Here is a 26,265-nt window from a genome sequence, read left to right on the forward strand (position 1 = left end):
TATATTACCATATTTGAGGATTTTAACTTCAAATCATCGAGCGAGGTTTCGTATTATTTAGATCCAAGAAAAGACATATGACAATGTTGTTTCAAATTCAAATGATAAAAATCGATGTGTTTTCATTAGAATTATCTAAAATGTTCCTGATTTTCCGTTTATATTACCGATGGAAGATGTACACGTAAAACCGCTCTAATCCGGCTGAAACGTCGATATATGCAATAAAAACAGAACTTCTCCCCTTTTCAATATCTTACTCAGTATTTTAACGAAAAACAAATAGATGATTGAAAATGAAGTATTTAAGTTTATTTTCTGATCAATTATGAGTTTGCATCATTTTTATCGTATATTTATTGAATTAATAGCAATAAACTGAAAACTCACAAAAACGTAGAAAAACAGCAAAATATTGCCTAATTCGATGATATTTTGTTTATATCACATGAAGGAAATGGGGATGATAAACGTCAAAATATTGCTGAATTCGATGATTTTTAGTACGAAACAAAATGCAAGAAATCTTGCTTTAAATGCAATTTTATGCGAAAATCTGAGATTTGAAGGCCGAAGCACATATCGTGATACTACATGAAATAGTTTTGAAATATTGGTAAAAATGAATATATTTACGTAATATCAAACTACATCTAAAACGTGAATAAAGTCATTATTATACCAAATTTGAGGATTTTAACTTCGAATCATAGAGCGACGTTTCGTATTTTTTAGACCCTAGAAAAGACGTATAAAGATGTTGCTTCCAATACAAATGATAAAAATCAATGTGTTTTCATTAGAATTAACTAAAATGTTCCTGATTTTCCGTTTATATTACCGATGGAAGATGTACACGTAAAACCGCTCTAATCCGGCTGAAACGTCGATATATGATATAAAACCAGAACTTCTCCCCTTTTAAATGTCTTACTCAGTATTTTAACGAGAAACAAATAGATGATTGAAAATGAAGTGTTTAATGTTAATTTCTAATCAATTATGTGTTTGCATCATTTTTATCGTATATTTAATGAATTAATAGCAATAAACTGAAAACTCACAAAAACTTGGAAAAACAGCAAAATATTGCCTAATTCGATGATATTTTGTTTATATCACATAAAGGAAAAGGGGATGATAAACGTCAAAATATTGCTGAATTCGATGATTTTTAGTACGAAACAAAATGCAAGAAAACTTGCTTAAATTGCAATTTTATGCAAAAATTTGAGATTTGAATGCCAAAACACATACATGAAATAGTATCGAAATATTAGTAAAAGGAATATATTTACGTAATATCAGACTACATCAAAAACGTGAAAAAAAGTCATTATTATACCAAATTTGAGGATTTTAACTTCGAATTATAGAGCGACGTTTCGTATTTTTAGACCCTAGAAAAGACGTATAAAGATGTTGCTTCCAATACAAATGATAAAAATCAATGTGTTTTCATTAGAATTAACTAAAATGTTCCTGATTTTCCGTTTATATTACCGATGGAAGATGTACACGTAAAACCGCTCTAATCCGGCTTAAACGTCGATATATGCAATAAAAACAGAACTTCTCCCCTTTCCAATATCTTACTCAGTATTTTAACGAGAAACAAATAGTTGATTGAAAATGAAGTGTTTAAGGTTAATTTCTAATCAATTATGTGTTTGCATCATTTTTATCGTATAATTAATGTATTGATAGCAATAAACTGAAAACTCACAAAAACGTGGAAAAACAGCAAAATATTGCCTAATTCGATGATATTTTGTTTATATCACATAAAGGAAAAGGGGATGATAAACGTCAAAATATTGCTGAATTCGATGATTTTTAGTACAAAACAAAATGCAAGAAAACTTGCTTAAAATGCAATTTTATGCGAAAATCTGAGATTTAAAGGCCAAGGCACATATCGTGATACTACATGAAATAGTATCGAAATATTGGTAAAAATGAATATATTTACGTAATATCAAACTACATCAAAAACGTGAATAAAGTTATTATTATACCAAATTTGAGGATTTTAACTTCGAATCATAGAGCGACGTTTCGTATTTTTTAGACCCTAGAAATGACGTATAAAGATGTTGCTTCCAATACAAATGATAAAAATCAATGTGTTTTCATAAGAATTAACTAAAATGTTCCTGATTTTCCGTTTATATTACCGATGGAAGATGTACACGTAAAACCGCTCTAATCCGGCTGAAACGTCGATATATGCAATAAAAACAGAACTTCTCCCCTTTTCAATATCTTACTCAGTATTTTAACGAGAAACAAATAGATGATTGAAAATGAAGTATTTAAGGTTATTTTCTGATCAATTATGTGTTTGCATAATTTTTCTCGTATATTTAATGAGTTAATAACAATAAAATTCGATGATTTTTAGTACAAAACAAAATGCAAGAAAACTTGCTTAAAAATGCAAAATTTGCGAAATTCTGAGATTTGAAGGCCAAATCACATATTGATAGAAAACATGAAGTAGTATCGAAATATTGCTAAAAACGAATATATATACGTAAAATCACACTACATGAATAACGTGAAAAAAGTCACTATATTACCATATTTGAGGATTTTAACTTCAAATCATCGAGCGAGGTTTCGTATTATTTAGATCCAAGAAAAGACATATGACAATGTTGTTTCAAATGCAAATGATAAAAATCGATGTGTTTTCATTAGAATTATCTAAAATGTTCCTGATTTTCCGTTTATATTACCGATGGAAGATGTACACGTAAAACCGCTCTAATCCGGCTGAAACGTCGATATATGCAATAAAAACAGAACTTCTCCCCTTTTCAATATCTTACTCAGTATTTTAACGAAAAACAAATAGATGATTGAAAATGAAGTATTTAAGTTTATTTTCTGATCAATTATGAGTTTGCATCATTTTTATCGTATATTTATTGAATTAATAGCAATAAACTGAAAACTCACAAAAACGTAGAAAAACAGCAAAATATTGCCTAATTCGATGATATTTTGTTTATATCACATGAAGGAAATGGGGATGATAAACGTCAAAATATTGCTGAATTCGATGATTTTTAGTACGAAACAAAATGCAAGAAATCTTGCTTTAAATGCAATTTTATGCGAAAATCTGAGATTTGAAGGCCGAAGCACATATCGTGATACTACATGAAATAGTTTTGAAATATTGGTAAAAATGAATATATTTACGTAATATCAAACTACATCTAAAACGTGAATAAAGTCATTATTATACCAAATTTGAGGATTTTAACTTCGAATCATAGAGCGACGTTTCGTATTTTTTAGACCCTAGAAAAGACGTATAAAGATGTTGCTTCCAATACAAATGATAAAAATCAATGTGTTTTCATTAGAATTAACTAAAATGTTCCTGATTTTCCGTTTTATTACCGATGGAAGATGTACACGTAAAACCGCTCTAATCCGGCTGAAACGTCGATATATGATATAAAAACAGAACTTCTCCCCTTTTAAATGTCTTACTCAGTATTTTAACGAGAAACAAATAGATGATTGAAAATGAAGTGTTTAATGTTAATTTCTAATCAATTATGTGTTTGCATCATTTTTATCGTATATTTAATGAATTAATAGCAATAAACTGAAAACTCACAAAAACGTGGAAAAACAGCAAAATATTGCCTAATTCGATGATATTTTGTTTATATCACATAAAGGAAAAGGGGATGATAAACGTCAAAATATTGCTGAATTCGATGATTTTTAGTACGAAACAAAATGCAAGAAAACTTGCTTAAATTGCAATTTTATGCAAAAATTTGAGATTTGAATGCCAAAACACATACATGAAATAGTATCGAAATATTAGTAAAAGGAATATATTTACGTAATATCAGACTACATCAAAAACGTGAAAAAAAGTCATTATTATACCAAATTTGAGGATTTTAACTTCGAATTATAGAGCGACGTTTCGTATTTTTAGACCCTAGAAAAGACGTATAAAGATGTTGCTTCCAATTCAAATGATAAAAATCAATGTGTTTTCATTAGAATTAACTAAAATGTTCCTGATTTTCCGTTTATATTACCGATGGAAGATGTACACGTAAAACCGCTCTAATCCGGCTTAAACGTCGATATATGCAATAAAAACAGAACTTCTCCCCTTTCCAATATCTTACTCAGTATTTTAACGAGAAACAAATAGTTGATTGAAAATGAAGTGTTTAAGGTTAATTTCTAATCAATTATGTGTTTGCATCATTTTTATCGTATAATTAATGTATTGATAGCAATACACTGAAAACTCACAAAAACGTGGAAAAACAGCAAAATATTGCCTAATTCGATGATATTTTGTTTATATCACATAAAGGAAAAGGGGATGATAAACGTCAAAATATTGCTGAATTCGATGATTTTTAGTACAAAACAAAATGCAAGAAAACTTGCTTAAAATGCAATTTTATGCGAAAATCTGAGATTTAAAGGCCAAGGCACATATCGTGATACTACATGAAATAGTATCGAAATATTGGTAAAAATGAATATATTTACGTAATATCAAACTACATCAAAAACGTGAATAAAGTTATTATTATACCAAATTTGAGGATTTTAACTTCGAATCATAGAGCGACGTTTCGTATTTTTTAGACCCTAGAAATGACGTATAAAGATGTTGCTTCCAATACAAATGATAAAAATCAATGTGTTTTCATAAGAATTAACTAAAATGTTCCTGATTTTCCGTTTATATTACCGATGGAAGATGTACACGTAAAACCGCTCTAATCCGGCTGAAACGTCGATATATGCAATAAAAACAGAACTTCTCCCCTTTTCAATATCTTACTCAGTATTTTAACGAGAAACAAATAGATGATTGAAAATGTAGTATTTAAGGTTATTTTCTGATCAATTATGTGTTTGCATAATTTTTCTCGTATATTTAATGAGTTAATAACAATAAAATTCGATGATTTTTAGTACAAAACAAAATGCAAGAAAACTTGCTTAAAAATGCAAAATTTGCGAAATTCTGAGATTTGAAGGCCAAATCACATATTGATAGAAAACATGAAGTAGTATCGAAATATTGCTAAAACGAATATATATACGTAAAATCACACTACATGAATAACGTGAAAAAAGTCACTATATAACCATATTTGAGGATTTTAACTTCAAATCATCGAGCGAGGTTTCGTATTATTTAGATCCAAGAAAAGACATATGACAATGTTGTTTCAAATGCAAATGATAAAAATCGATGTGTTTTCATTAGAATTATCTAAAATGTTCCTGATTTTCCGTTTATATTACCGATGGAAGATGTACACGTAAAACCGCTCTAATCCGGCTGAAACGTCGATATATGCAATAAAAACAGAACTTCTCCCCTTTTCAATATCTTACTCAGTATTTTAACGAAAAACAAATAGATGATTGAAAATGAAGTATTTAAGTTTATTTTCTGATCAATTATGAGTTTGCATCATTTTTATCGTATATTTATTGAATTAATAGCAATAAACTGAAAACTCACAAAAACGTAGAAAAACAGCAAAATATTGCCTAATTCGATGATATTTTGTTTATATCACATGAAGGAAATGGGGATGATAAACGTCAAAATATTGCTGAATTCGATGATTTTAGTACGAAACAAAATGCAAGAAATCTTGCTTTAAATGCAATTTTATGCGAAAATCTGAGATTTGAAGGCCGAAGCACATATCGTGATACTACATGAAATAGTTTTGAAATATTGGTAAAAATGAATATATTTACGTAATATCAAACTACATCTAAAACGTGAATAAAGTCATTATTATACCAAATTTGAGGATTTTAACTTCGAATCATAGAGCGACGTTTCGTATTTTTAGACCCTAGAAATGACGTATAAAGATGTTGCTTCCAATACAAATGATAAAAATCAATGTGTTTTTCATTAGAATTAACTAAAATGTTCCTGATTTCCCCGTTTATATTACCGATGGATGATGTACACGTAAAACCGCTCTAATCCGGCTGAAACGTCGATATATGATATAAAAACAGAACTTCTCCCCTTTTAAATGTCTTACTCAGTATTTAACGAGAAACAAATAGATGATTGAAAATGAAGTGTTTAATGTTAATTTCTAATCAATTATGTGTTTGCATCATTTTTATCGTATATTAATGAATTAATAGCAATAAACTGAAAACTCACAAAAACGTGGAAAAACAGCAAAATATTGCCTAATTCGATGATATTTTGTTTATATCACATAAGGAAAAGGGGATGATAACGTCAAATATTGCTGAATTCGATGATTTTTAGTACGAAACAAAATGCAAGAAAACTTGCTTAAAATGCAATTTTATGCAAAAATTTGAGATTTGAATGCCAAAACACATACATGAAATAGTATCGAAATATTGGTAAAAGGAATATATTTACGTAATATCAAACTACATCAAAAAACGTGAAAAAAAGTCATTATTATACCAAATTTGAGGATTTTAACTTCGAATCATAGAGCGACGTTTCGTATTTTTAGACCCTAGAAAAGACGTATAAAGATGTTGCTTCCAATACAAATGATAAAAATCAATGTGTTTTCATTAGAATTAACTAAAATGTTCCTGATTTTCCGTTTATATTACCGATGGAAGATGTACACGTAAAACCGCTCTAATCCGGCTGAAACGTCGATATATGCAATAAAAACAGAACTTCTCCCCTTTCCAATATCTTACTCAGTATTTTAACGAGAAACAAATAGTTGATTGAAAATGAAGTGTTTAAGGTTAATTTCTAATCAATTATGTGTTTGCATCATTTTTATCGTATATTTATTGATTAATAGCAATAAACTGAAAACTCAGAAAAACGTAGAAAAACAGCAAAATATTGCCTAATTCGATGATATTTTGTTTATATCACATAAAGGAAAAGGGGATGATAAACGTCAAAATATTGCTGAATTCGATGATTTTTAGTACAAAACAAAATGCAAGAAAACTTGCTTAAAATGCAATTTTATGCGAAAATCTGAGATTTAAAGGCCAAGGCACATATCGTGATACTACATGAAATAGTATCGAAATATTGGTAAAAATGAATATATTTACGTAATATCAAACTACATCAAAAACGTGAATAAAGTATTATACCAAATTTGAGATTTTAACTTCGAATCATAGAGCGACGTTTCGTATTTTTAGACCCTAGAAATGACGTATAAAGATGTTGCTTCCAATACAAATGATAAAAATCAATGTGTTTTCATAAGAATTAACTAAAATGTTCCTGATTTTCCGTTTATATTACCGATGGAAGATGTACACGTAAAACCGCTCTAATCCGGCTGAAACGTCGATATATGCAATAAAAACAGAACTTCTCCCCTTTTCAATATCTTACTCAGTATTTTAACGAGAAACAAATAGATGATTGAAAATGAAGTATTTAAGGTTATTTTCTGATCAATTATGTGTTTGCATAATTTTTCTCGTATATTTAATGAGTTAATAACAATAAAATTCGATGATTTTTAGTACAAAACAAAATGCAAGAAAACTTGCTTAAAAATGCAAAATTTGCGAAATTCTGAGATTTGAAGGCCAAATCACATATTGATAGAAAACATGAAGTAGTATCGAAATATTGCTAAAAACGAATATATATACGTAAAATCACACTACATGAATAACGTGAAAAAAGTCACTATATACCATATTTGAGGATTTTAACTTCAAATCATCGAGCGAGGTTTCGTATTATTTAGATCCAAGAAAAGACATATGACAATGTTGTTTCAAATGCAAATGATAAAAATCGATGTGTTTTCATTAGAATTATCTAAAATGTTCCTGATTTTCCGTTTATATTACCGATGGAAGATGTACACGTAAAACCGCTCTAATCCGGCTGAAACGTCGATATATGCAATAAAAACAGAACTTCTCCCCTTTTCAATATCTTACTCAGTATTTTAACGAAAAACAAATAGATGATTGAAAATGAAGTATTTAAGTTTATTTTCTGATCAATTATGAGTTTGCATCATTTTTATCGTATATTTATTGAATTAATAGCAATAAACTGAAAACTCACAAAAACGTAGAAAAACAGCAAAATATTGCCTAATTCGATGATATTTTGTTTATATCACATGAAGGAAAGGGGATGATAAACGTCAAAATATTGCTGAATTCGATGATTTTTAGTACGAAACAAAATGCAAGAAATCTTGCTTTAAATGCAATTTTATGCGAAAATCTGAGATTTGAAGGCCGAAGCACATATCGTGATACTACATGAAATAGTTTTGAAATATTGGTAAAAATGAATATATTTACGTAATATATACATAAAACGTGAATAAAGTCATTATTATACCAAATTTGAGGATTTTAACTTCGAATCATAGAGCGACGTTTCGTATTTTTTAGACCCTAGAAATGACGTATAAAGATGTTGCTTCCAATACAAATGATAAAAATCAATGTGTTTTCATTAGAATTAACTAAAATGTTCCTGATTTCCGTTTATATTACCGATGGATGATGTACACGTAAAACCGCTCTAATCCGGCTGAAACGTCGATATATGATATAAAAACAGAACTTCTCCCCTTTTAAATGTCTTACTCAGTATTTTAACGAGAAACAAATAGATGATTGAAAATGAAGTGTTTAATGTTAATTTCTAATCAATTATGTGTTTGCATCATTTTTATCGTATATTAATGAATTAATAGCAATAAACTGAAAACTCACAAAAACGTGGAAAAACAGCAAAATATTGCCTAATTCGATGATATTTTGTTTATATCACATAAAGGAAAAGGGGATGATAAACGTCAAATATTGCTGAATTCGATGATTTTTAGTACGAAACAAAATGCAAGAAAACTTGCTTAAAATGCAATTTTATGCAAAAATTTGAGATTTGAATGCCAAAACACATACATGAAATAGTATCGAAATATTGGTAAAAGGAATATATTTACGTAATATCAAACTACATCAAAAACGTGAAAAAAAGTCATTATTATACCAAATTTGAGGATTTTAACTTCGAATCATAGAGCGACGTTTCGTATTTTTAGACCCTAGAAAAGACGTATAAAGATGTTGCTTCCAATACAAATGATAAAAATCAATGTGTTTTCATTAGAATTAACTAAAATGTTCCTGATTTTCCGTTTATATTACCGATGGAAGATGTACACGTAAAACCGCTCTAATCCGGCTGAAACGTCGATATATGCAATAAAAACAGAACTTCTCCCCTTTCCAATATCTTACTCAGTATTTTAACGAGAAACAAATAGTTGATTGAAAATGAAGTGTTTAAGGTTAATTTCTAATCAATTATGTGTTTGCATCATTTTTATCGTATATTTATTGAATTAATAGCAATAAACTGAAAACTCAGAAAAACGTAGAAAAACAGCAAAATATTGCCTAATTCGATGATATTTTGTTTATATCACATAAAGGAAAAGGGGATGATAAACGTCAAAATATTGCTGAATTCGATGATTTTTAGTACAAAACAAAATGCAAGAAAACTTGCTTAAATGCAATTTTATGCGAAAATCTGAGATTTAAAGGCCAAGGCACATATCGTGATACTACATGAAATAGTATCGAAATATTGGTAAAAATGAATATATTTACGTAATATCAAACTACATCAAAAACGTGAATAAAGTATTATTATACCAAATTTGAGGATTTTAACTTCGAATCATAGAGCGACGTTTCGTATTTTTTAGACCCTAGAAATGACGTATAAAGATGTTGCTTCCAATACAAATGATAAAAATCAATGTGTTTTCATAAGAATTAACTAAAATGTTCCTGATTTTCCGTTTATATTACCGATGGAAGATGTACACGTAAAACCGCTCTAATCCGGCTGAAACGTCGATATATGCAATAAAAACAGAACTTCTCCCCTTTTCAATATCTTACTCAGTATTTTAACGAGAAACAAATAGATGATTGAAAATGAAGTATTTAAGGTTATTTTCTGATCAATTATGTGTTTGCATAATTTTTCTCGTATATTTAATGAGTTAATAACAATAAAATTCGATGATTTTTAGTACAAAACAAAATGCAAGAAAACTTGCTTAAAAATGCAAAATTTGCGAAATTCTGAGATTTGAAGGCCAAATCACATATTGATAGAAAACATGAAGTAGTATCGAAATATTGCTAAAAACGAATATATATACGTAAAATCACACTACATGAATAACGTGAAAAAAGTCACTATATTACCATATTTGAGGATTTTAACTTCAAATCATCGAGCGAGGTTTCGTATTATTTAGATCCAAGAAAAGACATATGACAATGTTGTTTCAAATGCAAATGATAAAAATCGATGTGTTTTCATTAGAATTACTAAAATGTTCCTGATTTTCCGTTTATATTACCGATGGAAGATGTACACGTAAAACCGCTCTAATCCGGCTGAAACGTCGATATATGCAATAAAAACAGAACTTCTCCCCTTTTCAATATCTTACTCAGTATTTTAACGAAAAACAAATAGATGATTGAAAATGAAGTATTTAAGTTTATTTTCTGATCAATTATGAGTTTGCATCATTTTTATCGTATATTTATTGAATTAATAGCAATAAACTGAAAACTCACAAAAACGTAGAAAAACAGCAAAATATTGCCTAATTCGATGATATTTTGTTTATATCACATGAAGGAAAAGGGGATGATAAACGTCAAAATATTGCTGAATTCGATGATTTTTAGTACGAAACAAAATGCAAGAAATCTTGCTTTAAATGCAATTTTATGCGAAAATCTGAGATTTGAAGGCCGAAGCACATATCGTGATACTACATGAAATAGTTTTGAAATATTGGTAAAAATGAATATATTTACGTATATCAAACTACATCAAAAACGTGAATAAAGTCATTATTATACCAAATTTGAGGATTTTAACTTCGAATCATAGAGCGACGTTTCGTATTTTTTAGACCTAGAAATGACGTATAAAGATGTTGCTTCCAATACAAATGAAAATCAATGTGTTTTCATTAGAATTAACTAAAATGTTCCTGATTTTCCGTTTATATTACCGATGGATGATGTACACGTAAAACCGCTCTAATCCGGCTGAAACGTCGATATATGATATAAAAACAGAACTTCTCCCCTTTTAAATGTCTTACTCAGTATTTTAACGAGAAACAAATAGATGATTGAAAATGAAGTGTTTAATGTTAATTTCTAATCAATTATGTGTTTGCATCATTTTTATCGTATATTTAATGAATTAATAGCAATAAACTGAAAACTCACAAAACGTGGAAAAACAGCAAAATATTGCCTAATTCGATGATATTTTGTTTATATCACATAAAGGAAAAGGGGATGATAAACGTCAAAATATTGCTGAATTCGATGATTTTTAGTACGAAACAAAATGCAAGAAAACTTGCTTAAAATGCAATTTTATGCAAAAATTTGAGATTTGAATGCCAAAACACATACATGAAATAGTATCGAAATATTGGTAAAAGGAATATATTTACGTAATATCAAACTACATCAAAAACGTGAAAAAAAGTCATTATTATACCAAATTTGAGGATTTTAACTTCGAATCATAGAGCGACGTTTCGTATTTTTAGACCCTAGAAAAGACGTATAAAGATGTTGCTTCCAATACAAATGATAAAAATCAATGTGTTTTCATTAGAATTAACTAAAATGTTCCTGATTTTCCGTTTATATTACCGATGGAAGATGTACACGTAAAACCGCTCTAATCCGGCTGAAACGTCGATATATGCAATAAAACAGAACTTCTCCCCTTTCCAATATCTTACTCAGTATTTTAACGAGAAAAATAGTTGATTGAAAATGAAGTGTTTAAGGTTAATTTCTAATCAATTATGTGTTTGCATCATTTTTATCGTATATTATGAATTAATAGCAATAAACTGAAAACTCAGAAAAACAGCAAAATATTGCCTAATTCGATGATATTTTGTTTATATCACATAAAGGAAAAGGGATGATAAACGTCAAAATATTGCTGAATTCGATGATTTTTAGTACGAAACAAAATGCAAGAATCTTGCTTAAATGCAATTTTATGCGAAAATCTGAGATTTAAAGGCCAAGCACATATCGTGATACTACATGAAATAGTTGAAATATTGGTAAAAATGAATATATTTACGTAATATCAAACTACATCAAAAACGTGAATAAAGTCATTATTATACCAAATTGAGGATTTTAACTTCGAATCATAGAGCGACGTTTCGTATTTTTTAGACCCTAGAAATGACGTATAAAGATGTTGCTTCCAATACAAATGATAAAAATCAATGTGTTTTCATAAGAATTAACTAAAATGTTCCTGATTTTCCGTTTATATTACCGATGGAAGATGTACACGTAAAACCGCTCTAATCCGGCTGAAACGTCGATATATGCAATAAAAACAGAACTTCTCCCCTTTTCAATATCTTACTCAGTATTTTAACGAGAAACAAATAGATGATTGAAAATGAAGTATTTAAGGTTATTTTCTGATCAATTATGTGTTTGCATAATTTTTCTCGTATATTTAATGAGTTAATAACAATAAAATTCGATGATTTTTTAGTACAAAACAAAATGCAAGAAACTTGCTTAAAAATGCAAATTTGCGAAATTCTGAGATTTGAAGGCCAAATCACATATTGATAGAAAACATGAAGTAGTATCGAAATATTGCTAAAAACGAATATATATACGTAAAATCACACTACATGAATAACGTGAAAAAGTCACTATATTACCATATTTGAGGATTTTAACTTCAAATCATCGAGCGAGGTTTCGTATTATTTAGATCCAAGAAAAGACATATGACAATGTTGTTTCAAATGCAAATGATAAAAATCGATGTGTTTTCATTAGAATTAACTAAAATGTTCCTGATTTTCCGTTTATATTACCGATGGAAGATGTACACGTAAACCGCTCTAATCCGGCTGAAACGTCGATATATGCAATAAAAACAGAACTTCTCCCCTTTTCAATATCTTACTCAGTATTTTAACGAAAAACAAATAGATGATTGAAAATGAAGTATTTAAGTTTATTTTCTGATCAATTATGAGTTTGCATCATTTTTATCGTATATTTATTGAATTAATAGCAATAAACTGAAAACTCACAAAACGTAGAAAAACAGCAAAATATTGCCTAATTCGATGATATTTTGTTTATATCACATGAAGGAAAAGGGATGATAAACGTCAAAATATTGCTGAATTCGATGATTTTTAGTACGAAACAAAATGCAAGAAATCTTGCTTTAAATGCAATTTTATGCGAAAATCTGAGATTTGAAGGCCGAAGCACATATCGTGATACTACATGAAATAGTTTTGAAATATTGGTAAAAATGAATATATTTACGTAATATCAAACTACATCAAAAACGTGAATAAGTCATTATTATACCAAATTTGAGGATTTTAACTTCGAATCATAGAGCGACGTTTCGTATTTTTTAGACCTAGAAATGACGTATAAAGATGTTGCTTCCAATACAAATGATAAAAATCAATGTGTTTTCATTAGAATTAACTAAAATGTTCCTGATTTTCCGTTTATATTACCGATGGAAGATGTACACGTAAAACCGCTCTAATCCGGCTGAAACGTCGATATATGATATAAAAACAGAACTTCTCCCCTTTTAAATGTCTTACTCAGTATTTTAACGAGAAACAAATAGATGATTGAAAATGAAGTGTTTAATGTTAATTTCTAATCAATTATGTGTTTGCATCATTTTTATCGTATATTTAATGAATTAATAGCAATAAACTGAAAACTCACAAAAACGTGGAAAAACAGCAAAATATTGCCTAATTCGATGATATTTTGTTTATATCACATAAAGGAAAAGGGGATGATAAACGTCAAAATATTGCTGAATTCGATGATTTTTAGTACGAAACAAAATGCAAGAAAACTTGCTTAAATGCAATTTTATGCAAAAATTTGAGATTTGAATGCCAAAACACATACATGAAATAGTATGGAAATATTGGTAAAAGGAATATATTTACGTAATATCAAACTACATCAAAAACGTAAAAAAAGTCATTATTATACCAAATTTGAGGATTTTAACTTCGAATCATAGAGCGACGTTTCGTATTTTTAGACCCTAGAAAAGACGTATAAAGATGTTGCTTCCAATACAAATGATAAAAATCAATGTGTTTTCATTAGAATTAACTAAAATGTTCCTGATTTTCCGTTTATATTACCGATGGAAGATGTACACGTAAAACCGCTCTAATCCGGCTTAAACGTCGATATATGCAAAAAAACAGAACTTCTCCCCTTTCCAATATCTTACTCAGTATTTTAACGAGAAACAAATAGTTGATTGAAAATGAAGTGTTTAAGGTTAATTTCTAATCAATTATGTGTTTGCATCATTTTATATTATAATGTTTGATAGCAATAAACTGAAAACTCAAAAACGTGAAAACAGCAAATATTGCCTAATTCGATGATATTTTGTTTATATCACATAAAGGAAAAGGGGATGATAAACGTCAAAATATTGCTGAATTCGATGATTTTTAGTACAAAACAAAATGCAAGAAATACTTGCTTAAATGCAATTTTATGCGAAAATCTGAGATTTAAAGGCCAAGGCACATATCGTGATACTACATGAAATAGTATCGAAATATTGGTAAAAATGAATATATTTACGTAATATCAAACTACATCAAAAACGTGAATAAAGTCATTATTATACCAAATTTGAGGATTTTAACTTCGAATCATAGCGCGACGTTTCGTATTTTTTAGACCCTAGAAATGACGTATAAAGATGTTGCTTCCAATACAAATGATAAAAATCAATGTGTTTTCATAAGAATTAACTAAAATGTTCCTGATTTTCCGTTTATATTACCGATGGAAGATGTACACGTAAAACCGCTCTAATCCGGCTGAAACGTCGATATATGCAATAAAAACAGAACTTCTCCCCTTTTCAATATCTTACTCAGTATTTTAACGAGAAACAAATAGATGATTGAAAATGAAGTATTTAAGGTTATTTTCTGATCAATTATGTGTTTGCATAATTTTTCTCGTATATTAATGAGTTAATAACAATAAAATTCGATGATTTTTAGTACAAAACAAAATGCAAGAAAACTTGCTTAAAAATGCAAAATTTGCGAAATTCTGAGATTTGAAGGCCAAATCACATATGATAGAAAACATGAAGTAGTATCGAAATATTGCTAAAAACGAATATATATACGTAAATCACACTACATGAATAACGTGAAAAAAGTCACTATATTACCATATTTGAGGATTTTAACTTCAAATCATCGAGCGAGGTTTCGTATTATTTAGATCCAAGAAAAGACATATGACAATGTTGTTTCAAATGCAAATGATAAAAATCGATGTGTTTTCATTAGAATTAACTAAAATGTTCCTGATTTTCCGTTTATATTACCGATGGAAGATGTACACGTAAAACCGCTCTAATCCGGCTGAAACGTCGATATATGCAAAAAACAGAACTTCTCCCCTTTTCAATATCTTACTCAGTATTTTAACGAAAAACAAATAGATGATTGAAAATGAAGTATTAAGTTTATTTTCTGATCAATTAGTGTTTGCATCATTTTTATCGTATATTTATTGAATTAATAGCAATAAACTGAAAACTCACAAAAACGTAGAAAAACAGCAAAATATTGCCTAATTCGATGATATTTTGTTTATATCACATGAAGGAAAAGGGGATGATAAACGTCAAAATATTGCTGAATTCGATGATTTTTAGTACGAAACAAAATGCAAGAAATCTTGCTTAAATGCAATTTTATGCGAAAATCTGAGATTTGAAGGCCGAAGCACATATCGTGATACTACATGAAATAGTTTTGAAATATTGGTAAAATGAATATATTTACGTAATATCAAACTACATCAAAAACGTGAATAAAGTCATTATTATACCAAATTTGAGGATTTTAACTTCGAATCATAGAGCGACGTTTCGTATTTTTTAGACCCTAGAAATGACGTATAAAGATGTTGCTTCCAATACAAATGATAAAAATCAATGTGTTTTCATTAGAATTAACTAAAATGTTCCTGATTTTCCGTTTATATTACCGATGGAAGATGTACACGTAAAACCGCTCTAATCCGGCTGAAACGTCGATATATGATATAAAAACAGAACTTCTCCCTTTTAAATCTCTTACTCAGTATTTTAACGAGAAACAAATAGATGATTGAAAATGAAGTGTTTAATGTTAATTTCTAATCAATTATGTGTTTGCATCATTTTTATCGTAATTTAATGAATTAATAGCAATAAACTGAAAACTCACAAAAACGTGGAAAAACAGCAAAATATTGCCTAATTCGATGATATTTTGTTTATATCACATAAAGGAAAAGGGATGATAAACGTCAAAATATTGCTGAATTCGATGATTTTTAGTACGAAACAAAATGCAAGAAAACTTGCTTAAATGCAATTTTATGCAAAAATTGAGATTTGAATGCCAAAACACATACATGAAATAGTAGGAAATATTGGTAAAAGGAATATATTTACGTAATATCAAATACATCAAAAACGTGAAAAAAGTCATTATTATACCAAATTTGAGGATTTTAACTTCGAATCATAGAGCGACGTTTCGTATTTTTAGACCCTAGAAAGACGTATAAAGATGTTGCTTCCAATACAAATGATAAAAATCAATGTGTTTTCATTAGAATTAACTAAAATGTTCCTGATTTTCCGTTTATATTACCGATGGAAGATGTACACGTAAAACCGCTCTAATCCGGCTAAACGTCGATATATGCAATAAAAACAGAACTTCTCCCCTTTCCAATATCTTACTCAGTATTTTAAGAAACAAATAGTTGATTGAAAATGAAGTGTTTAAGGTTAATTTCAATCAATTATGTGTTTGCATCATTTTTATCGTATAATTATGTAATAGCAATAAACTGAAAACTCACAAAAACGTGAAAAACAGCAAAATATTGCCTAATTCGATGATATTTTGTTTATATCACATAAAGGAAAAGGGGATGATAACGTCAAAATATTGCTGAATTCGATGATTTTTAGTACGAAACAAAATGCAAGAAAATCTTGCTTAAATGCAATTTTATGCGAAAATCTGAGATTTGAAGGCCAAGCACATATCGTGATACCATGAAAATAGTATCGAAATATTGGTAAAAATGAATATATTTACGTAATATCAAACTACATCAAAAACGTGAATAAAGTCATTATTATACCAAATTTGAGGATTTTAACTTCGAATCATAGAGCGACGTTTCGTATTTTTTAGACCCTAGAAATGACGTATAAAGATGTTGCTTCCAATACAAATGATAAAAATCAATGTGTTTTCATAAGAATTAACTAAAATGTTCCTGATTTTCCGTTTATATTACCGATGGAAGATGTACACGTAAAACCGCTCTAATCCGGCTGAAACGTCGATATATGCAATAAAAACAGAACTTCTCCCCTTTTCAATATCTTACTCAGTATTTTAACGAGAAACAAATAGATGATTGAAAATGAAGTATTTAAGGTTATTTTCTGATCAATTATGTGTTTGCATAATTTTCTCGTATATTAATGAGTTAATAACAATAAAATTCGATGATTTTAGTACAAAACAAAATGCAAGAAAACTTGCTTAAAAATGCAAATTTGCGAAATTCTGAGATTTGAAGGCCAAATCACATATTGATAGAAAACATGAAGTAGTATCGAAATATTGCTAAAAACGAATATATATACGTAAAATCACACTACATGAATAACGTGAAAAAGTCACTATATTACCATATTTGAGGATTTTAACTTCAAATCATCGAGCGAGGTTTCGTATTATTTAGATCCAAGAAAAGACATATGACAATGTTGTTTCAAATGCAAATGATAAAAATCGATGTGTTTCATTAGAATTAACTAAAATGTTCCTGATTTTCCGTTTATATTACCGATGGAAGATGTACACGTAAAACCGCTCTAATCCGGCTGAAACGTCGATATATGCAATAAAAACAGAACTTCTCCCTTTTCAATATCTTACTCAGTATTTTAACGAAAAACAAATAGATGATTGAAAATGAAGTATTTAAGTTTATTTTCTGATCAATTATGAGTTTGCATCATTTTTATCGTATATTTATTGAATTAATAGCAATAAACTGAAAACTCACAAAAACGTAGAAAAACAGCAAAATATTGCCTAATTCGATGATATTTGTTTATATCACATGAAGGAAAAGGGGATGATAAACGTCAAAATATTGCTGAATTCGATGATTTTTAGTACGAAACAAAATGCAAGAAATCTTGCTTTAAATGCAATTTTATGCGAAAATCTGAGATTTGAAGGCCGAAGCACATATCGTGATACTACATGAAATAGTTTTGAAATATTGGTAAAAATGAATATATTTACGTAATATCAAACTACATCAAAAACGTGAATAAAGTCATTATTATACCAAATTTGAGGATTTTAACTTCGAATCATAGAGCGACGTTTCGTATTTTTTAGACCCTAGAAATGACGTATAAAGATGTTGCTTCCAATACAAATGATAAAAATCAATGTGTTTTCATTAGAATTAACTAAAATGTTCCTGATTTTCCGTTTATATTACCGATGGAAGATGTACACGTAAAACCGCTCTAATCCGGCTGAAACGTCGATATATGATATAAAAACAGAACTTCTCCCTTTTAAATGTCTTACTCAGTATTTTAACGAGAAACAAATAGATGATTGAAAATGAAGTGTTTAATGTTAATTTCTAATCAATTATGTGTTTGCATCATTTTTATCGTATATTTAATGAATTAATAGCAATAAACTGAAAACTCACAAAAACGTGGAAAAACAGCAAAATATTGCCTAATTCGATGATATTTTGTTTATATCACATAAAGGAAAAGGGGATGATAAACGTCAAAATATTGCTGAATTCGATGATTTTTAGTACGAAACAAAATGCAAGAAAACTTGCTTAAAATGCAATTTTATGCAAAAATTTGAGATTTGAATGCCAAAACACATACATGAAATAGTATCGAAATATTGGTAAAAGGAATATATTTACGTAATATCAAACTACATCAAAAACGTGAAAAAAGTCATTATTATACCAAATTTGAGGATTTTAACTTCGAATCATAGAGCGACGTTTCGTATTTTTAGACCTAGAAAAGACGTATAAAGATGTTGCTTCCAATACAAATGATAAAAATCAATGTGTTTTCATTAGAATTAACTAAATGTTCCTGATTTTCCGTTTATATTACCGATGGAAGATGTACACGTAAAACCGCTCTAATCCGGCTGAAACGTCGATATATGCAATAAAAACAGAACTTCTCCCCTTTCCAATATCTTACTCAGTATTTTAACGAGAAACAAATAGTTGATTGAAAATGAAGTGTTTAAGGTTAATTTCTAATCAATTATGTGTTTGCATCATTTTTATCGTATAATTAATGTATTGATAGCAATAAACTGAAAATCACAAAAACGTGGAAAAACAGCAAAATATTGCCTAATTCGATGATATTTGTTTATATCACATAAAGGAAAAGGGGATGAAACGTCAAAATATTGCTGAATTCGATGAATTTTAGTACAAAACAAAATGCAAGAAAACTTGCTTAAAATGCAATTTTATGCGAAATCTGAGATTTAAAGGCCAAGGCACATATCGTGATACTACATGAAATAGTATCGAAATATTGTAAAAATGAATATATTACGTAATATCAAACTACATCAAAACGTGAAAATAGGCATTATTATGCCAAATTTGAGGATTTTAACTTTGAATCATAGAGCGACGTTTCGTATTTTTTAGACCCTAGAAAGACGTATAAAGATTTTGCTTCCAATACAAATGATAAAAATCAATGTTTTCATTAGAATTAACTAAAATGTTCCTGATTTTCCGTTTAAATTACCGATGGAAGATGTACACGTAAAACCGCTCTAATCCGGCTGAAACGTCGATATATGCAATAAAAACAGAACTTCTCCCCTTTTCAATATCTTACTCAGTATTTTAACGAAAAACAAATAGATGATTGAAAATGAAGTATTTAAGTTTATTTTCTGATCAATTATGTGTCTGCATCATTTTATCGTATATTTATTGAATTAATAGCAATAAACTGAAAACTCACAAAAACGTAGAAAAACAGCAAAATATTGCCTAACTCGATGATATTTTGTTTATATCACATGAAGGAAAAGGGATGATAAACGTCAAAATATTGCTGAATTCGATGATTTTTAGTACGAAACAAAATGCAAGAAATCTTGCTTAAATGCAATTTATGCGAAAATCTGAGATTTGAAGGCCGAAGCACATATCGTGATACTACATGAAATAGTTGAAATATTGGTAAAAATGAATATATTTACGTAATATCAAACTACATCAAAAACGTGAAAAAGTCATATTATACCAAATTTGAGGATTTTAACTTCGAATCATAGAGCGACGTTTCGTATTTTTTAGACCCTAGAAAGACGTATAAAGATGTTGCTTCCAATACAAATGATAAAAATCAATGTGTTTTCATTAGAATTAACTAAAATGTTCCTGATTTTCCGTTTATATTACCGATGGAAGATGTACACGTAAAACCGCTCTAATCCGGCTGAAACGTCGATATATGATATAAAAAACAGAACTTCTCCCCTTTTAAATGTTACTCAGTATTTTAACGAGAAACAAATAGATGATTGAAAATGAAGGTTTATGTTAATTTCAATCAATTAGTGTTTGCATCATTTTTATCGTATATTTAATGAATTAATAGCAATAAACTGAAAACTCACAAAAACGTGGAAAAAACAGCAAAATATTGCCTAATTCGATGATATTTTGTTTATATCACATAAAGGAAAAGGGGATGATAAACGTCAAAATATTGCTGAATTCGATGATTTTTAGTACGAAACAAAATGCAAGAAAACTTGCTTAAAATGCAATTTTATGCAAAAATTTGAGATTTGAATGCCAAAACACATACATGAAATAGTATGAAATATTGGTAAAAGGAATATATTTACGTAATATCAAACTACATCAAAAACGTGAAAAAAGTCATTATTATACCAAATTTGAGGATTTTAACTTCGAATCATAGAGCGACGTTTCGTATTTTTAGACCCTAGAAAAGACGTATAAAGATGTTGCTTCCAATACAAATGATAAAAATCAATGTGTTTTCATTAGAATTAACTAAATGTTCCTGATTTCGTTTATATTACCGATGGAAGATGTACACGTAAAACCGCTCTAATCCGGCTTAAACGTCGATATATGCAATAAAAACAGAACTTCTCCCTTTCCAATATCTTACTCAGTATTTTAACGAGAAACAAATAGTTGATTGAAAATGAAGTGTTTAAGGTTAATTTCTAATCAATTATGTGTTTGCATCATTTTTATCGTATATTAATGTATTGATAGCAATAAACTGAAAACTCACAAAACGTGGAAAAACAGCAAAATATTGCCTAATTCGATGATATTTTGTTTATATCACATAAAGGAAAAGGGGATGATAAACGTCAAAATATTGCTGAATTCGATGATTTTTAGTACAAAACAAAATGCAAGAAAACTTGCTTAAAATGCAATTTTATGCGAAAATCTGAGATTTAAAGGCCAAGGCACATATCGTGATACTACATGAAATAGTATCGAAATATTGGTAAAATGAATATATTTACGTAATATCAAACTACATCAAAAACGTGAATAAAGTATTATTATACCAAATTTGAGGATTTAACTTCGAATCATAGAGCGACGTTTCGTATTTTTTAGACCCTAGAAATGACGTATAAAGATGTTGCTTCAATACAAATGATAAAATCAATGTGTTTTCATAAGAATTAACTAAAATGTTCCTGATTTTCCGTTTATATTACGATGGAAGATGTACACGTAAAACCGCTCTAATCCGGCTGAAACGTCGATATATGCAATAAAAACAGAACTTCTCCCCTTTTCAATATCTTACTCAGTATTTTAACGAGAAACAAATAGATGATTGAAAATGAAGTATTTAAGGTTATTTTCTGATCAATTATGTGTTTGCATAATTTTTCTCGTATATTTAATGTAGTAAACTGAAAACTAAAACGTGTAAAACAGCAAATATGCCTAATTCGATGAATTTATATCACATAAAAAAAATAAGTCAAAATATTGCTGATTGAGATTTTTAGTACGAACAAAATGCAGAAACTTGCTTAAAATGCAATTTTATGCAAAATTTGAGATTTGAAGGCCAAAAATACATACATGAATAGTATCGAAATATTGTAAAACGAATATATTACGTAAATCACACTACATGAATAACGTGAAAAAAGTATTATATACCAATTTGAGGATTTTAACTTCAAATCATCGAGCGAGGTTTCGTATTTTTAGATCCAAGAAAAGACTAAAGATGTTGTTTCAAATCAAATGATAAAAATCGATGTGTTTTCATTAGAATTAACTAAAATGTTCCTGATTTTCCGTTATATACCGATGGAAGATGTACACGTAAAACCGCTCTAATCCAGGCTGAAACGTCGATATATGCAATAAAAACAGAACTTCTCCCCTTTCAATATCTTACTCAGTATTTTTAACGAGAAACAAATAGTTGATTGAAAATGAAGTGTTTAAGGTTAATTTTCTAATCAATTATGTGTTTGCATCATTTTTATCGTATAATTAATGTATTGATAGCAATAAACTGAAAACTCACAAAAACGTGAAAAACAGCAAAATATTGCCTAATTCGATGATATTTTGTTTATATCACATAAAGGAAAAGGGGATGATAAACGTCAAAATATTGCTGAATTCGATGATTTTTAGTACAAAACAAAATGCAAGAAAACTTGCTTAAAATGCAATTTTATGCGAAAATCTGAGATTTAAGGCCATGGCACATATCGTGATACTACATGAAATAGAATCGAAATATTGGTAAAAATGAATATATTTACGTAATATCAAACTACATCAAAAACGTGAAAATAGGCATTATTATGCCAAATTTGAGGATTTTAACTTCGAATCATAGAGCGACGTTTCGTATTTTTTAGACCCTAGAAAAGACGTATAAAGATTTTGCTTCCAATACAAATGATAAAAATCAATGTGTTTTCATTAGAATTAACTAAAATGTTCCTGATTTTCCGTTTAAATTACCGATGGAAGATGTACACGTAAAACCGCTCTAATCCGGCTGAAACGTCGATATATGTATTAAAAACAGAACTTCTCCCCTTTTCAATATCTTACTCAGTATTTTAACGAGAAACAAATAGATGATTGAAAATGAAGTATTTAAGGTTATTTCTGATCAATTATGTGTTTGCATAATTTTTCTCGTATATTTAATGAGTTAATAACAATAAACTAAAAATTCACAAAAACGTGAAAAAACGGCAAAATATTGCCTAATTCGATGATATTTTGTTAAATCACATACAGGAAAAGGGATGATAAAGGTCAAAATATTGCTAAATTCGATGATTTTTAGTACAAAACAAAATGCAAGAAAACTTGCTTAAAATGCAAAATTTGCGAAATTCTGAGATATGAAGGCCAAATCACATATTGTTAGAAAACATGAAGTATTATCGAAATATTGGTAAAAACGAATATATATACGTAAAATCACACTACATGAATAACGTGAAAAAGTCACTATATTACCATATTTGAAGATTTTAACATCAAATCATAGAGCGAGGTTTCGTATTATTTATATCCAAGAAAAGACATATGACAATGTTGTTTCAAATGCAAATGATAAAAATCAATGTGTTTTCATTAGAATTAACTAAAATGTTCCTGATTTTCCGTTTATATTACCGATGGAAGATGTACACGTAAAACCGCTCTAATCCGGCTTAAACGTCGATATATGCAACAAAAACAGAACTTCTCCCCTTTCCAATATCTTACTCAGTATTTTAACGAGAAACAAATAGTTGATTGAAAATGAAGTGTTTAAGGTTAATTTCTAATCAATTATGTGTTTGCATCATTTTTATCGTATAATTAATGTATTGATAGCAATAAAGTGAAAACTCACAAAAACGTGGAAAAACAGCAAAATATTGCCTAATTCGATGATATTTTGTTTATATCACATAAAGGAAAAGGGGATGATAAACGTCAAAATATTGCTGAATTCGATGATTTTTAGTACAAAACAAAATGCAAGAATACTTGCTTAAAATGCAATTTTAGGCGAAAATCTGAGATTTGAAGGCCAAGGCACATATTGTGATACTACATGAAATAGTATCGAAATATTGGTAAAAATGGATATATTTACGTAATATCAAACTACATCAAAAACGTGAATAAAGTCATTATTATACCAAATTTGAGGATTTTAACTTCGAATCATAGAGCGACGTTTCGTATTTTTTAGACCCTAGAATGACGTATAAAGATGTTGCTTCCAATACAAATGATAAAAATCAATGTGTTTTCATAAGAATTAACTAAAATGTTCCTGATTTTCCGTTTATATTACCGATGGAAGATGTACACGTAAACCGCTCAAATCCGGCTGAAACGTCGATATATGCAATAAAAACAGAACTTCTCCCCTTTTCAATATCTTACTCAGTATTTTAACGAGAAACAAATAGATGATTGAAAATGAAGTATTTAAGGTTATTTCTGATCAATTATGTGTTTGCATAATTTTTCTCGTATATTTAATGAGTTAATAACAATAAAATTCGATGATTTTTAGTACAAAACAAAATGCAAGAAAACTTGCTTAAAAATGCAAAATTTGCGAAATTCTGAGATTGAAGGCCAAATCACATATTGATAGAAAACATGAAGTAGTATCGAAATATTGCTAAAAACGAATATATATACGTAAAATCACACTACATGAATAACGTGAAAAAAGTCACTATATTACCATATTTGAGGATTTTAACTTCAAATCATCGAGCGAGGTTTCGTATTATTTAGATCCAAGAAAAGACATATGACAATGTTGTTTCAAATGCAAATGATAAAAATCGATGTGTTTTCATTAGAATTAACTAAAATGTTCCTGATTTTCCGTTTATATTACCGATGGAAGATGTACACGTAAAACCGCTCTAATCCGGCTGAAACGTCGATATATGCAATAAAAACAGAACTTCTCCCCTTTTCAATATCTTACTCAGTATTTTAACGAAAAACAAATAGATGATTGAAAATGAAGTATTTAAGTTATTTTCTGATCAATTATGTGTTTGCATCATTTTTATCGTATATTTATTGAATTAATAGCAATAAACTGAAAACTCACAAAAACGTAGAAAAACAGCAAAATATTGCCTAATTCGATGATATTTTGTTTATATCACATGAAGGAAAAGGGTATGATAAACGTCAAAATATTGCTGAATTCGATGATTTTTAGTACGAAACAAAATGCAAGAAATCTTGCTTTAAATGCAATTTTATGCGAAAATCTGAGATTTGAAGGCCGAAGCACATATCGTGATACTACATGAAATAGTTTTGAAATATTGGTAAAAATGAATATATTTACGTAATATCAAACTACATCAAAAACGTGAATAAAGTCATTATTATACCAAATTTGAGGATTTTAACTTCGAATCATAGAGCGACGTTTCGTATTTTTTAGACCCTAGAAATGACGTATAAAGATGTTGCTTCCAATACAAATGATAAAATCAATGTGTTTTCATTAGAATTAACTAAAATGTTCCTGATTTTCCGTTTATATTACCGATGGAAGATGTACACGTAAAACCGCTCTAATCCGGCTGAAACGTCGATATATGATATAAAAACAGAACTTCTCTCCTTTTAAATCTCTTACTCAGTATTTTAACGAGAAACAAATAGATGATTGAAAATGAAGTGTTTAATGTTAATTTCTAATCAATTATGTGTTTGCATCATTTTTATCGTATATTTAATGAATTAATAGCAATAAACTGAAAACTCACAAAAACGTGGAAAAACAGCAAAATATTGCCTAATTCGATGATATTTTGTTTATATCACATAAAGGAAAAGGGGATGATAAACGTCAAAATATTGCTGAATTCGATGATTTTTAGTACGAAACAAAATGCAAGAAAA

This window comes from Procambarus clarkii, chromosome 54 (genome assembly GCF_040958095.1).
Source record: "Procambarus clarkii isolate CNS0578487 chromosome 54, FALCON_Pclarkii_2.0, whole genome shotgun sequence".
NCBI classification, from domain to species: Eukaryota; Metazoa; Arthropoda; class Malacostraca; order Decapoda; family Cambaridae; genus Procambarus; species Procambarus clarkii.